This window comes from Ptychodera flava, chromosome 1 (genome assembly GCF_041260155.1).
Source record: "Ptychodera flava strain L36383 chromosome 1, AS_Pfla_20210202, whole genome shotgun sequence".
In the NCBI taxonomy this organism is placed as follows: Eukaryota; Metazoa; Hemichordata; class Enteropneusta; family Ptychoderidae; genus Ptychodera; species Ptychodera flava.
In genome coordinates, this window is record NC_091928.1 from 41,498,263 (window position 1) to 41,513,277 (window position 15,015).

The following is a 15,015-nucleotide window of genomic DNA, read 5'->3' on the forward strand; positions in this document are numbered from 1 at the left end:
CGTAACGTCACATCTCTTAGACACCATGGTGCCGTCACTTTCAATTCACTGTCAGAGAGTGTTCAATCATCACCTTCGTTGAACCCTTCAAAACAAATTACATCAGGACATATTTGACGTCAAGTAATGTTTAAATGTTTTCGTCTTTAAGCTTCATTATGCGTTGTTTGTACTGATAATTTTACCGCCCTTTGTTTTATGTTTTAAGTGTATGTTTGTGTGCTTTGTAATTTTATTTCTCGTGTACTTTGTATGTCATAGAGGGCCCTGTGGAAGATTAGCATTTATGCTAACCAGGTTTCCTGTTAAGGATGTTAACCCTCTTTAAATAAAGATAAAAAAAAGAAAAAAACTAATTTACATAACAAGTGGTTCAATTGTTATGTTAGGACAAATTACAGAGGGGAGGGCTGGTGTTTTTGGAGGGACAGTCGCAATTTATCGAGCAAGAATTTTTGGAGAGATATGGTTTTTCGTACATTTGAGGGAGGGTCACCATATTTTGTGCAACTATAAAAAGGCAAGATGTGGCTGATTTAGTGCTTCATCCAGGCAAATTATTGACAATTACCCCTACAAAAATGCTATATCAGTTATATTATATATGTTTGATAATGTATGTACTTTGCTTGAATAGGGAAGTAAAATGTGCATTTGTGTAAAAAAAAAATAATTTCTGAATTTCATCTAAAAGGTTGATTTACTATCCATGGTGTCTATGATGAAATTATGAATAGTTTTTTCGAATACAAAATAGGTAAATTTTTGCATTTGTGTACTCTTGATTATTGATATTAATGTTCTTGATTAGACTAGAGTGGTTACAGTCCATGATTGTGCAAGGAATATGATTTTGGAATTTCACTGAAATGTTGATTCACTATGCATAGCGGTCTATGATGAAACTATGAATAATTTTTTTTCAGTACAAAATTAGATAAATCTGTGCATTTATGTATGCTTGATTATTCACATTATTGTTCTTGATTAGACTACAGTGGTTACAAGTCCATGATTTTGCATGAAATTTGATTTGGAATTTCACTGAAATGATGATTCTATGCATTGGGGTCTATGATGAAACTATGAATAATTTTTTTTCAGTACAAAATTAGATAAATCTGTGCATTTATGTATGCTTGATTATTAAGATTATTGTTCTTGATTAGACTAGAGTGGTTACAAGTCCATGATTGTGCAAGAAATTTGATTTTGGAATTTCACCGAAATGTCAATTCACTATGCATGGCGGTCTATAATGTGTATGTATTTTGTTGGTGATTTCCTATTCAGAAAATATCACATGGACAATCAAAGTTTTGGCCATAAAATCAGCTTCTGTCAAAAGTGACCCCCAAGATAGGTTTATAAAAAGTGACCCTCCCCCTTGAACTGTTTTCTAAAAAGTGACCCTCCCCCAATTCCACCGGCCCACCCCACCTGTAATTACTGAAGGCTCCCTTAAGTGATTGGTAGCTATGATGGGTTGACTTGATACCTACACTGTGGCGTAGAACGTTAAAGTAAAGGGAACGGTAATGGGTACTCTGAGTCGTCGTACATTATTAACTGAGTAACACACAAGTTACATTGTATACTTCTATGACTAGGGTACTTTTACAATAGTTGTCGTGTTTCGTCTACAGGCATCCTCGAAAAATGTCTCCGACTAACTCACTAAAATGCACACTTTATATTGAGTGAGGAATGCATCTTGTCATGACTTTGGTATACATCTAAAATTAACTCAATATTGTCGGCAAATTCAAAGTACAATGTCAAACAGGATGAAACGATCTGTCGTCATTGCTGAAAAGTTGTTAAAACAATAGATTCACCAAAGGAAGATAAGGGTTACTCCAAAGGTCAGGAAACTAAACAAGGAGAGGTCATTCTCACGAGGTATCACATGTAGGGTTAATTATTATTTTCATTTTAATTTTCATAATTTTATTACTCGTCTAACAGGCGAACCCAATTAGAGGATGAGGTTCCCATAACCCAGTACCCAATGGAACAATGAGGAGTAAAGAATGTGCCTTGATCGGGGCGCAGCACCGTGCTGGAGTCTCGAACATACCATCCTCTGACAGTGAGTCCGCATTCTGGATCTACTGGGTCTAGAACTCACCGTCCTCTGATAGTGAGTCCGGTAGCCTAACCACTGTCCCACCGTGCCTCTACAAAATGTCGGCCAGAGTCATGATCAAAAATGGAAATAATAGTGTTGTGAGTTCTGACAACAAAGACACACAAGTTTATGTAATACAATAGCAATAATCCCCGTCGCAGCCGGGTATACACTTTATTTTAGTACAATCCTAAAAAGATCAACAAATATACAAATAAAAACACCATCCTTTTCTTATGGAGGAATACCATAATTCATACAAGACTCGTAATCTTCGCGAAAGTATCTATGCGATCACATTGTAAACCTCTACTCTTATTATGGCCGACAGTTATCACGACATTATCGTCTTTCATAGAGCTATCGTTTATCATTTTTCCTTTCTCTATTTCAGTATCTTTTATAATATCATTTACAAAAAGACGTATAGTCTTGAGTTTTGGTGACTTGGATAAAGTCTCAGGCTTAACTACAGTATTTCTAAATGTAACTCTTTTAGGTTTATTTTCAGTTGTAAATCTTATTTGATTATCTTTTTCATCCTTGCTTCCAGAAACGGAAATAGTGATTTGCCCCAAGTGATTACGGTCACGCCTAATTAACTTTGGAATGGAACAATAGCTCATACATATATAATCAAATTCTGGCTCCACAAATCTTGACCATGTTACGTTAGTTACTATTATATTTCGGAGTCGGCATTTATCACAAGAACATTATAAATATTAAATGCGTCGGTAGGAATGCTGACTCAGCAGAATAATTGAATATCTCTTTAAACTTTCTCCATGAAATATTTTGATTTTTTTCACTCTATCCAATCAAGTACTTTTCATACTATTTAGCTGATGTTCCATCACTTCCTGTCAAGTATTTAAGATGTTCAGATACGCCCAGAAATTGTCTATTTAATGTGAAGTTTTGAGATGTAAGAGCAGGACTTTTGGTTGTCACACCCGACGGCGTATCAATAAACTTCATCCACTTCAATCTCACGACGTCTCTGCGTAGTAGCATGCTGTATTACCTCTCACCCAGCTAATTCCCTGACTGAAGTTGTCGATCGTAAAAAGAAGCGTGTAGCACGTGGTGAAGAATCAAAGTAATTTATTATTCTGTATCGCTTGTATAGGAGACTGGATTGGATTAGAGGAATTTGTAATTTTATAAATAAGTGTTAGAGTTCTAATAGTAGATAAAACTTCCTTCAGAATGGTTATACCTATGATGAGTGTGAGCTAAGCGAAAAGAAGGGTATTTCATAGACAAAGTTAATTAGACGTTGACCAAACTGAATTAACCATATCGATGGTTTATTGGTTATTTATTTGTTTATTGTTTTATCTTGTTTTATCTTAATTGTCAATTCGAATACCAGTATCATGGTCAATGTCAGTAAACATCTTTTGTCCGTACTTAATGAAAAGTAAAGCTGTTGGTTGTTTTCCAGTCTCTTTCAATTGACCGACCGGTAGTTGCATTGTATGTTAATTAACACATTGGCAATGATACTTGAGTTAACAAAAGAAACACCGGTAATGATACTTGACTTATCAAAAGAAGGACCCTCCACTTTTTACCGTGTGCAAATGTTTGTTACCACTCACCACATGGATGTTCGTCATGGATTCAACAAAATTATAATATCACGTTAAGACTTTTACAAAAAATATAATCGTAACACTCCCTCGAGACCATGTTGCAAAATAACTGATTATGATGTCCTTATAGTGCAATCTAAGAAGAACAAGCCGAAAACAAAAGTTCAGTTCTTAAGAGACAAAACAGAGGACTTACTGTTGGATAAATATGAGAAAAAATGACCCGCCCTGTATGGAAATTCCAAAAGTGATCACAAATAAAAAACTCACTTTCGATTCCCTAATGTGTGATGAAAATATTCATATCTGTGCTGCTGGATTTATACTAAGTTACAATATAAATGTATTTGCTAACTATGCTAAAATTGTTTTCATACACAACATGTCTTGTCAGATGTGTCGTATCCTAGGGAGAGTGTAGATGGAACATGTGGGCTCGATTACAAGTTCAGAGTACCAAGAGGAACAGATCATCTTCAGGCAGTATGTTCAGTTGGTATAATGGGGAATGTTATTGAAGCGGATACAATTCCTTTACTGTACAAACAAGGAAAAAACAGGGTAAATTTACATATATTTTCGGAACAATTCGAAAATATTTTGTTTTTATTTGATATGATACCAAACATCACCTATTCCTGTGTTGTATCTGCATGATGGTCAATTGCTCATACTGTACAAGAAACAGGTGTTATTTGTGATTGATCCGTAGCATACTTATGCCCAGAGTTTAGAATTTTATGAAAAACTGTAATTTTGGGCTCTGTTTTTATTCTGCCATGCATAAAGTTGCAACGATATATCTAAACAGTCTTCATTCATTATCTGTATGACATGCCCGCAAAAGTCAATACCAAGTGTGAAAAATCCTACGTATCTCTGAGAATGCCACTAGAAAAGATACCTGATTGAAAATATAGTTGCACGGGGAAACGTTTTGTGGTGCAATAGCTAATATCTAAACGTAATTTCAAATTTTAATACGCTAAGTATGGGGGAATGTGAGCACTCACTGTATACAGGAGAATTTCCATATAGACAAAGCGTGAATCATAATGCACAGTATGTGTCAGCAAGATGAAACTATAGGGGTATGGATTTACCATAAACAAGAGCAATGGTAAATTTTAAAAATAATCCACACTTTGCTATACAGGAAATACAGAGCCCATTTCTTTCACATACATGCTCCCTCCCCCGATCTATGGCAAGTAATTCAGACTAAAATTCAAACTTACATTTGACAACATTGCAGTAAATGATATTTTCCTGCTAGTTCTATTCGACAGCGCACTGATAAATATTTTACAACACTAAACTTGATAATATTTTCTTCCAAGTTCTATGTTTACAACTCACCGATCCAGATTTGACACCAGTATTAGTTAGATTTTAAAGCTGCCAATTAAATCACATTCTACAACATTTATAGCCTTTTGCCTTTCAGCAAACTCTAGGTCCAATAAGATACTAGGTACTTATCATATGCTGAAAATGGGAAGAAGGCTAATAAATTCTCCTAAATCGAATGCGAATTATGGATGTCATTGATCAGAACGTTTGGGGGTCAGTCCTACCACAATGCAGCTCAACTTCCTTCATGGTGGTGACCAAGGCAGAGGTCAGCAGATAATTCACTAGTTTTTAACAAATCTTCTTTTTTGGCATTTGCAGACACCGCCATGTTATTTTTTGCTCTTTGGTTTCTTGAATTGTTAATTACTATTTCTTAAAAAGTGAAATTCGCTCATTTTTACAGTTAAGTGACCATGACAAGTTAAGAGAACATTTGGTTACAGATGACAAAAATAAAGGTATATGTGGTTACAAATAGCATGTGTGCACAATAAGTTTTATGTCTAGATTATTTATCAAAACTAAATGTTCATAGCTGGCAAATTTTAGCTGATAGCCAGTTGTGTTTGCTAGCTGCCGGAATTTTCCTGGAGCTTTGTATGAATATGAGCTAGCAATTTCATGGTGTAAAGGAATGTTCTCTCAAACCGAGACAACTTTCATAACATTTAAAGTGTATGCCCCGCATTAATTCAAAGTTAATTTTGCTTAAAATGAGCCATGCTATATGATTTTGCCATCCCTATTCTATCAAATAAATGCATCATTCCACGGAAACGACGCGGTTTAATATTATAAAAATGCAATATGTTGTGCGATTTTCAAGTTGGCTGCCATTCGGTCGTTTCGGAATTCGCGGGTATTGCCACCGGAAATGACGTAACTAATTGAACGTACGAGTGAGCGTGTTCACCACGGCCATAGCGAATGCTTACCGCTGTGGCTTCAATATGGTAAGAAGTTACCCTTTTGGTGACTGAAGTAACCGCATCCATTGCCAGTTTAACATGCACTTTATTTAGGATGCCGTATTTGCCGAAATTACCAGAAAGGGTCGGAAAAGAGGCATTCAGACAAGCGTTTTCTGCGGTGCACATTACCAAGTGCCTCGCACGCCGTGTCTTGGCCTTGTGACTTCGCGTCGAATATACACACGGTTCGGAAACCAGATGTACTGTAAGATAGAATTTAATTCCTGGAGCTACTACATCGATTGGGTGATCGCAAAGCCGTACCAATATGACCATTGTCACCAGAAATCGTTCGCGTGTATCATCATCAACTGTGGGCAAGAGCGAGAAGAGCAGCAAGACTGCGACAGGTTGCCTAAAACATGTCAAGATTATGCGGGCCCGGAGAAGTATGGCCGTGTTTACATCCACCAGGACTGAACGCCGATTCAGCTGCTTTACGAAAGTGATTGTAAATTAAAAAAAAATTAGTACTACATCTCATGTATGTGTGACTCTATAATTAGTAAAGTTGGGAGATATCTAACTTATTCCTAAAAAGTTTACGTGGTGGTTGACTGACTCTTTGTGAGACTGAACGATAGGTGGACGTTGAAGTTATGTAAGATTATATACAGCACGGCGCTGCCAGTAACAGTGACACAACGTTTAGAAAAGAAGTTTCATACTGTTGACGAAGCAGTCGCGTTGTCGTCATCTGTTAATCCCTTACAAAAAAGTCCTACAGGATCCCTGTAGGACCCAAGCATCCCCGCAGGAGTCCTATAGGGCTACCTCCATCCTATAGCACTCGTCCTATAGGACAACGCCTGTGCTGTAGGATTTATGTGTCATATTGTCTTATGGGTTCGTACTAGTCCTATAGGCTCATATTTGTGCCCTATAGGACACCCTACAAGATGATTCTGCCTGACTTTTAGGACTGTAAAACTGAACAAGTAATGTTTGAGTAATGTTTATAATTATAATTATTCCCTTACGAAAATAGTCTGTAGAATTTCACACATTCTCATATACCCTTTCTCAAAAGCTATTTCTATTTACACACACATGCCAGGAACATACCATATTCCTTTTGCCGTTTGTACATGTCATGGCTGTACACAGACAAAGACTCTCTTTGTTAGATCCAAGGTCAAGTGAGCTGACCTGTGCCTTTGCTTTGTTATGTAAATAGTTTCCTGCATTTACAATGGGCTGATTACATAATAGTACAGCCACGCATTATTCATTTGAACTTGAGGCAGTGCACCAGTGAACATGCATGGCTCTTGTTAATGTAAATTAGTACTAAAGTTCAACTCCAAATTGCATGGAACTATAGGATCCAAGGTCCATTACCAAGATTCTAACAGTGTTATGGAGAAGGGAGCTCACTAATATGTCACAACTGTAAGAATCGACATTGCAGCATCAGCTGAACTGACCTCTTAATTACGTGAGTTAAGATACACATCTATTCAGTTAATAATGCACTTGGCTGAGGTGACAAGTCAAAGGTAGGCCTTGCATTCATATGTGTAGGTTGCTTTATATTTTGTAGTCCCTGTATGTTGCATTGATTTCTGTTTTGATTGATTGTTAATCTTTATTCCTTTAGAAATAAACTACATGTTTATAATTACTTGTTTAGTAAGTTGACTGACTTTTTGTGAGTTTTGCAGTTATCATTGCATTGGTACCAATAGCAAAATCAGAAGGAGTTATTCCTTACTTAACAAAATTTCTGCACTCTTTTACAGAAGTTTGTTTGCCTTGTGCGAGTTCAATCTCTTAGAAAGTATGATTATAACAATATGTAAAGCATATTCTGTACCCTATAGGGCTCCCTACAAGACCCCCTATAGGGTTCCCTATAAGACCCCCTATAGGGCTGCCTACAAGACCCCCTATAGGGCTCCCTGTAAGACCACTATAGGGTTCCCTATAAGACCCCCTATAGGGCTCCCTATAGGGTTCCCTGTAAGACTGCGTTCCAAAATCCTGTAAGACTACTACTGCCTGATGTCCTATAAGACCCTACATGCCTCTACCCTATAGGACTGGTATAGGATATTTTTGTAAGGGTCCCTTCTGCCTGACTAAGTCTCCCCTAAAATATTTTAGCTTCTTTGAGAATGTCGCAGTCATGAAACAATGAAGTTTGTACTTTATATCGCTGACACTTACATGTAATCAAGAAAAACCTGCGAAAGCGTAGCTGATCACTCGGTCACAGAAATGGCCAGCTGAGCCGACCGGCCTCGGGTGCCAGTGTGCCCAATATTTACATCATGTCAATTTTAATTTATTTCTTCCCGAGAATTTGGCTAAACATGTCTGTCACGGTCACATGTTTTTAAAACTGCCAAACTTCATGTGAGGTTTTATAACGCCAAACTAAAGATTTTGCGACCCTTAGCCGGTTCCACTTCCAGCTGTGGATCAGAAAGATGTGTGTTAAACGGTAGACAATTTTCAACTTGATCTCTACTACATCTATCTACAAACGTCATGGTGTAATCAAATTTTTGTATACAGATTTTGAACGAGGCAATTTATGTTGATAAGTAATAATGAGGTGGGATGGCAACTCCAGACTTTGTTCATAAATCTGGTAGCTTGCGGTTGTGTGTCCCGGGTTGTGTGTACGGTAGTGTTGAACTGTGGTGGGTTCGTCATAGACGGCCAACAAGAGTTCCGCTCTTGTTCTCATTTAGGTTAAAGTCCCCCCTGTTAAAATCTGCAGGCCCGTAAATTCTGAACAGCTTTGTCATATCTTCTGTGACGATGACATTCTCAGTTGCACTGCTTTCCGTCATGAAATTGTCACTATCACCATAGTCAATGAAGTAAGTCGCCATCGCGCGTTCCATTAGTGACATCACAGCTCCTTACGCCAAAACGGGGTGAGCTCGGCAATTTCCGGAAAATGTCGCCATGCTTCAAGTCGAAACGTGCAACTTTTCTCGTGTTTTAGTCAAAATAAGCAAAAAACCGTTCAAATAAGCTTCAGTATGTGGCGTTGAATGCCTGCCAAAATTAAGCTATGACATTTGTAATGACGACATGCCTTTCGCAATTACGACATGCCATGATGAGCATTCAACGCCATATTCAGTATGCGTGTAAATGTTTGTTTTATTAATACCAATTTCATTGACAACCAGAACTAGAGTATAGGCCTCGCGTCAAACGAAAAACGCCTCAAAATGTGGCGGGACTCACACTTTAAGGTTTTGCTGTTCAAGCTTTCTCAGATCCACAATGCCAAGTTACAATGGAGTGGAATATATTACAGAATCGAAATATGAAAACATGGAAATATGAAATCACGGAGAAATAAATAATGTAGGCAATATATTTGCAGTACAGAGATAGGCCACTGCTCATACCCATATGGCTAACTTCCTTTGGTATGCAAGCTAAATATTGCATTTGACTGAAAGTGAGAGAGAAACTCATTCCTCTATTGTTAAAATGTGAGTTATGTGTTATTATCTAAAGGTTGGTTGCCGTTTTTGTTGGTCAGGAAATTAAGTTTTAATACACATATTAGGAGAAAAGTTGTATTCGTGATTACGGCGCATAATTTTGCAAATTTTGTAGAGTTTGAAGTGCAATGTTAGAATAAATGTAGTTGACAGCTGAACTTTTTTCAAAATAATACATTTTTTAAAAAATTAACTGCCTTACATTATTATTATTATTATTATTATTATTATTACAAGTTTAAGGGCTATAAGTATATACAAATCTAATAAAAGTTCATTGGCCCCTCGTGGAACAAGGCACAGCGACTGTGGAGTCTATGCCAGTGTAACATCGCCTCAAAATGTACTGCGCATATGCGAAACTGCTTGAGAAGCGTGGAAACAAACACACGTGCTAGTATTTGGAATGAGTGCCTTGAAAACGTATCTTCAGCGTGGCGTTTGTAGAATAGTAGTATATATTGTCCTCAAAATTACTCTATCACGGCCCAAGTACTCATTGCCTTCAGCAATACTGCCTTGTTATTATTATTATTATTATTATTATTATTATTATTATTATTAATATTATTATTACAAGTTTAGGGGCTATAAGTATTATATAGAAATCTAATAACAGTTCATTGAAGCTGTGGGAATTCTGAAAAAGAGATGTTGTTTATTTTAATTTTGTCAATAGGGGTGGCTTCTAATTGTCGTACGTATATTTTCGCCGCCCAGTTAGGTGTTCCTTTTGACATTATTACCCTTATGGAATATTCATATAGTTGCAAAAACTGACAGTCGCTGTGTCTGGCAGCGCGTTCTCACAGCTGCTGAGCTGCACAGCGTATTTTGTTCATGTGCATTAAATGTAAGCAATCAAGGAAGTTTTGGGATGGAAATAGAGCAAAGGCATGAGTTTCCGCGAGATCTGTGCTACAAATATAACTTTACGCATGCGCACTCTTTTGCCAGTGTAGTCTGCCAATATGAGCATGCGCAATTGAGTGAACGTGCGCGTGAATGTGCAGTCTGTACACTACGTCTCGTGCTACAATCATGTCGTTCAGCTTTGCATGTTGACAGAAACTGGAATTACTGCAGAGAATACTTTTCAGGACATCACATGTGAGTCTCTAAGGTAACAAGTAGGACGTTTAGGAAATCCTTTCAGAAAGTTCACGCCGCCTGTGGCCATTTTGTGGAGTATAAAGCTTATAGTTATACGTATCTGGAGCGTATACAGTATTTCTACTGTACAGTGTACATATTGCCGGATAATATGCAATGGAATTTTGCGTTTCACGTCGTTCAATCATTCAGATGAAAATGCCGCCCTTCTCGGAACTTTGAAAAAAACAGGGTGACAGATTTGGAATGCTAACTCTTGTATATCAAGAATGACGTAATTTAATGAGAAGACATTTGTATTCGAGCACGGCTACAGTTTTTGATTCAAGAACTCTCATCATTGACCGTGGTTGTATTCAACAATCGAGAGGGCTAGGGTAAGTCGAAGTTTTTCCTATGTCCATGTAGCACTTGTGCAAAGATAAGCAAATCCACAGGCCTTTGGCGAATCAATAAATGCGTTTTTCACCAAGCTGAAAGGTTGAAAGATCCGTCCGTCACTTTGGGACGAGGTGATAATGTGACTTTTTTCTGAAAATTACGAAGACGACCGGCCGTTCGGTGGAACTTTGCAACAAAGTTTCAATATCTGAACTGACGTACTTGAATGACAGGCACAGGAAACGATGGCCAATAAGAACGCATTCTCGTTGCATTTTGATAATAATGTATCAATCACAATGACACAGAAATTATGCCTCCTCCCGGCAGAAGGGCCATGGCCAATTTTTAGCCCTGCTACAGTATGTCTCAGTGTTGAAAAGGCCATATTGTTTTCAGGTTGTCATGGCGACTTTTAAAATTTGTATACAACTCTGAGAGTGAAACGGGTTGTTAATAGGTCACAAAACTTTTGAGTCCCACTGTTGTCCATTATACCTGTTTCCTTGGGTATTAAAGGTGTGCAAGTATACACATCAAAAGATTAGAAAATTCACTTCATGGGCAGAATCTCGTAAAATAGCCTTTTCTTGTCTGGTTAAAACGAAAAAGATACCCCTGATCTAAAATATGCATGGTTTTAAATAAAAACAGATATGAACTGAATATGCTCACGTGTTTTACAACAGGCTCATTATAGTAGTACGCTTCACAGAACAATGAGATATATGTTATCACTATATGTAGCAGTTTTTTTTAACTTCGCACAGTACTCTCAGAGTTTAATCACTAATTACAAAACTTTATTTAATATGCGAATGAGCTGTCAATTAACTTGACACTGCTCAATGCTTTATGGGACAATTAGATATCCATCAGATCAACATTTGTAGCACGTTTTATTTAATTTAATGCTGTAATTTTAGAGTAATGTCACTTATTACAAAGTTCATTAAATATGCAAATAAACCCTACATTAACTTGACACTGTTCAATGATTCATAGCACAATTAAATATTTATCAAATCAATATCTGTAGCACATTTCACAAAATTTTAGTGCCGAAATTTCAGAATTATATACCCAATTACAAAGTTTAATAAAAAAGCAAATGAACCCTTAATTAACTTTTTACTACTAATGCTTTACAACAAAGTTAGATATCTGTCGTATCAGTATGTGCAGCAGTTTCATCACATTTGATGCAGATATTTCGGAGTTATATGACTAATTATAAGACTTCAGGGAATATGCAAATGAGCTAATTATTAACTTGACGCTGCTCAATGCTTCTCAGTACAATTGATATTTATCAGATCAACATCTGTAGCAAGTTTCATCACATTTGATGCAGATATTTCGGAGTTATATGACTAATTATAAGACTTCAGGGAATATGCAAATGAGCTAATTATTAACTTGACACTGCTCAATGCTTCTCAGTACAATTGGATATTTATCAGATCAACATCTGTAGCAAGTTTCATCAAATTTAATGATTTAATTTTGGAGTAATATCACTAATTACAAGGTTAATTAAATATGCAAATGAACCCTTAATTAACTTCACACAACTAAATGCTCTACACCACAATTAGATATCTGTCGGATCAGTATCTGCAGCAGATTTCATCACATTTGGTGCAGTTATTTTGGAGTTATATCACTAATTACTAAACTTCATAAAATATGCAAATGACCTATTTGTTAACATGACACTGCCAAATGCTTCTCAGTACAATTAGATATTTATCGAAACAATATCTGTACCCAATTTCACTGACATGGGTGCCGTAATTTCAGAGTTATATACCTAATTACAAAGTTCATTAAATATGTAAATGAACCCTTAATTAATTTAACACTACTAAATGCTTTACACTACAGTTAGATATCAGTCGGAGCAGTATCTGCAGCAGATTTCATTACATTTGGTGAAGTTATATCGGAGTTATATGACTAATTACAAAGCTTAATAAATTATGCAAATGAGCTATTTATTAACTTGACACTGCCTAATGCTTCGAAGTATAATTAGATATATATCAGATCAATATTTGTTGCAAGTATCATCAAGTTTGGTGCAGGAATTTCAGAGTTATCTCACTAATAACAAAAGTTCATTAAATATGCAAATGAGAAGATAATTGACATGACACTCACAGTATCATCATAATGTTCTTAGATTGTCATCTGTGAAAAGTTTCATGAAATTTTGTGCATTATTTCTTAATATATGTCTACACTGTCATTACCGTCTCCATAGGGAAACCATTGTATGGAAAAAAAAGATATTGCATAACTTCATTAATATGCAAGCCACACTAACAAAATCTAATCAGTTCTTGCAAGTAGCACATGGTACCTGTGTACCAAATCTGACTTGAATCCGTTCAGGCGTTTTTGAGTTATCGTGTAAACAGACAGACAGACAGACACACACACACACACACACACTAACACACACACACACACACACGGACAGACAGACAGACAGACATCGCTATGACAATAGCCCACGTGTTTACACACGTGAGCTAAAAACTGTGGTTACCTAAATGGTTACCATGGCAACATGAAAATGAACATGGAGTTATGTGATAAATTACACTTAGGAGACATTTGCATAGTAAATGGGATTACCTTTAATGGAATTTGAAAAACTTTGAAATTTAAAACGCAAATAGGTGACTGTGGAAACACAGGGCAGTAAAAATGGATATCATGTTTTGTCTTTCTAACCCAAAATAACCCTTTGGTATAATATTTCTGTTGATTACTGGATTTTTACACTGAATATTTGGTCTTTCTAACCCAAAATATCCCTTTGCTATAACATATTCTGTTGTTACTGGATTTTAGGTGGAATCTTTGAAAAACTGGTAATTTTTACTCCTGAATGGTTACCATGGAAACGTCTCACGTTAACATGAGTGTGATTTTTTGTGTGCTAACAAGAACAACCCTTATTATCAATATTTTTACATCAATCAATAGTTCTTTAATAGGAAAAGTAACATTTTCAATCCCAATATAGTTACCATGGCAACTCGAAACATTAAGATAAGTCTTGTTTTTGTGTTCTCTGACCCGAACTCCCCTGCTAGGTAATTGTTACATCAATCAAAGTAACTTTTCATGGGATATTAGAAAAGCTGAAATTTTCAACCCCTAAAATGGTTACCATGGAAACACGGGGCAGTAAAATCGATATCATATTTGGTCTTTTCGACCCAAAATACCCTTATTTTTCACGGAAATTGAACCTATTATTATTCGCGTTAATATTTAGATATAATACTTATATTAATTATTATTATTATTATTATTATTATTACACTTTATTTAAAGAGGGTAATCTGATTACAGTACAATAATTGTAATTTCCATCAGAGCTCTCATGAAAAGAGAGGAAAATTCACAAACAAATCATCGAATAAACAAAAACGTATGGAATAGACATACAGAAGATGTCAAAGACAAAAGAAAACAGGCTAGTCTAAGTCAGAGCCTTCATTACAATATTTCATGAAAAGATACCAATGTAGTTTTGATTTAAACGTCGACAATGCTTCATAGTCACGGATGGTTGGGGGAAAGGAATTCGAGATTTTAGTAGCTCGATATACAAATGATCTTTGACCCATGCCTGTCCTAAACATTGGTGGGTAATTAGATATTATTCCCTAATATTTTTCTTCGTTCAGCGAAGGAAAATACGAGTGACGTAATGACCGTATCACCACGAGTTGAAGACGAGTGGTGACACGGTCATTACGTCATGAGTATTTTCTGAGCTGAACAAAGAAAAATATTAGTGAATAATGTACTCATCACATGCACGAGCCAAGAATTCGTTATTTTTGCAAAATAAAATAAGTTTTCCATGACGATTCCGTGTTTAAACTTTTGAACTACTTTAGGAATAAATCTCAATACGCCGCGTTCAAGTTGTCAATCATTTCCAGTCATCCGTCGTGTGCGTAGTG